Source organism: Venturia canescens, unplaced genomic scaffold, assembly GCF_019457755.1.
Source record: "Venturia canescens isolate UGA unplaced genomic scaffold, ASM1945775v1 PGA_scaffold_27__1_contigs__length_34669, whole genome shotgun sequence".
NCBI classification, from domain to species: Eukaryota; Metazoa; Arthropoda; class Insecta; order Hymenoptera; family Ichneumonidae; genus Venturia; species Venturia canescens.
Window position 1 is genome coordinate 15,001 of NW_025108593.1, and position 2,500 is coordinate 17,500.

Here is a 2,500-nt window from a genome sequence, read left to right on the forward strand (position 1 = left end):
TGATCATGTTGACGCATTTTCACAGTCCTTGTGCTCGTGCCATTCGGACGCAAACGCGTGCGCTATCCTGATAGAAAGAAAAACATCACGGATAGAATCTCGGGTGCGACAGGGAAGGGAAGAAAAAAAAGGTCCCTTCCGCGCGCCCCATTTGAACGAAGAAACGGTCGCGAGCTTTGAAGAAAACGAATGTCGAGTGAGGATGGGGGGGGGAGGAGGAGAGGCCTTTTTGAAGCTTTTTTTTTCCCTCAATATTCTCTATTCGTTTCTTCATCTCGTTGTTTCTCTGCATTACTGCGCCGTAAGGCGGTTTCTCGTGTTGCTGCTGCTCACCGTTGGGCAACCTAATTGAGCCCCACTTATTGCTCAGTAAAGGAAGCTCGCTATGCGCTCACGCGTTGTGCCTGTTTTCCGAGGTTTTTCAATGAAATTTCGCCCAAGAGTAAAAATCAGCGTGAGCAGCGCCGGGACCGCTTTTATCTTAGCGACGACACAACCATTACATGGCAAAGACACACACACGCCGGGCTCGTTCCGGAGTCTTTAGTCGTCGCCGAGACTTGCGGCCGTTTTGCTGTCGCGGCCTTGCGCTTGCGATCAACTGATTGCGCGCGCTTGTACCAGCGACTTCGCTCGTCGCGTCTCCCTTAAATTTTAGGGTTGGCGGGCTTGCGAAACCGTCCTTGTCGACGATGCTCGAATTTTTAAGAACAAGATTTATGAATAATGCTGTTTGTAACGCACAAATATGTTATTATATGATTACCCTGAACGGTGGATCACTTGGCTCGTGGGTCGATGAAGAACGCAGCTAATTGCGCGTCAACTTGTGAACTGCAGGACACATGAACATCGACATTTCGAACGCACATTGCGGTCCACGGATACAATTCCCGGACCACGCCTGGCTGAGGGTCGTTTATGCATAAAATTTAGACTGCTCTCGCGATGATTTCGTCATCGCGTGTAGCGAATGTATTGGGCGTTCGTTGACCCCATGCCCTTGTACAAAAGGGGGGTGCGCGTCTGCGTCGCTTGAAATAACGCGCTCTCCCGCAAGTCTCGGAGATCGAGTCCCTTCGATCCGGATTTCGTGAGCCAGCGTGTGCGAATCGCGAATTCATTTTCTCCCTTTGCCGGGGAGAAGTTCAAATCTATTCGCATTCGCCCGCGATACTCTATGAGAATCGAGCACAACCAAATGGCCGTTCCTTGAATTTTTCGAGTCGAGCGTGTGCGGAGATGATGGGAAAAGAGAGAGAGGTGGGGCATGCCCCCCCGGACCGTGTTGTCCGTCGTTGTTTTTTTTTTTCCATTCTCGTGCGCAATTCGCCGCTACTTTGATAAGTGAGCAGACACGCCGCCGCCGAACGGCCGGTCGATCGAGTTCCGGAGCTAATTGTTAGTTTTTAAAGGACAGATACTGACCGGATCGCTCGCGCAACGGGGGCGAGCCCGCATGTAGCGTGTTTTTAAAGAATTGTTCGCACATACGAGAATCGGAAGGTGTCATTTGATGAAAGAAAAACAGCGTGGTTCGAGCACGTGGTTCGGTGGTTGGGTAATCGAACGCGAAATGTTTCCACTTTGATTTTCACTCGTCTCGAACTGATCGCATCGCTCTTCCGCCAATGAAAAATTCATACGGAGAGAGAAATGTGTGTTGTGTATGTTGTTATATAAACATCGTACCAGGCACCCACGGATGTGTTGGAATTCTCATGGTTTTGAATAAAATCGACGACCTCAGAGCAGGCGAGACTACCCGCTGAATTTAAGCATATTACTAAGCGGAGGAAAAGAAACTAACCAGGATTTCCTTAGTAGCTGCGAGCGAACAGGAAATAGCCCAGCACTGAATCCCGCGGCACTGCCGCTGGGAAATGTAGTGTTCGGGAGGATCCACTTATCCCGGGGCGTATGCTCGAGTCCAAGTCCATCTTGAATGGGGCCAATTACCCGTAGAGGGTGCCAGGCCTGTAGCGACCGAGACGCGTTTCGGGAGGATCTCTCCTTAGAGTCGGGTTGCTTGAGAGTGCAGCTCTAAGTGGGTGGTAAACTCCATCTAAGGCTAAATACGACCACGAGACCGATAGCGAACAAGTACCGTGAGGGAAAGTTGAAAAGAACTTTGAAGAGAGAGTTCAAGAGTACGTGAAACCGTTCAGGGGTAAACCTGAGAAACCCAAAAGTTCGAATGGAGAGATTCATCGTCAGCGATCCTGGCAATTGTACGGTTCGCGATGTCAGGGACCTCGGTCCCGCGGCACGCGTCCGTATGATTTTTTTGCCGGGTGTCGTCGTCGTGCACTTCTCCCCTAGTAGGACGTCGCGACCCGTTGGGTGTCGGTCTACGACCCGGGTGGGAGCCTGTCATGTGTTACGCTTCACGGCGTCATGTGGCAGACCCCCGGTTGTCCGACCAGCTGCCCGGCGGTACTCGCACGGTATTGAGTCGCAATTTGAACTGCGTCCGGCCCGCCGCAAGCGAGGCCAGTGT

At 51.6% G+C, this 2,500-nt stretch overlaps 2 non-coding genes across 2 annotated transcripts in view; both read left to right on the plus strand.

Annotated features, from left to right (window-relative positions):
* Positions 1–763: 763 nt before the first annotated feature.
* LOC122418658 (5.8S ribosomal RNA) lies at positions 764–918 on the plus strand. Its single transcript, XR_006262573.1, has one exon. It is a non-coding gene; the product is annotated as a 5.8S ribosomal RNA (ribosomal RNA).
* An 823-nt stretch (positions 919–1,741) lies between these two features.
* LOC122418655 (large subunit ribosomal RNA) overlaps positions 1,742–2,500 on the plus strand; it is a 3,980-nt gene continuing 3,221 nt past the window's right edge. Inside the window, exon 1 of the ribosomal RNA XR_006262570.1 lies at positions 1,742–2,500. This exon is cut by the window's right edge and continues 3,221 nt beyond it. This is a non-coding gene — a ribosomal RNA (large subunit ribosomal RNA).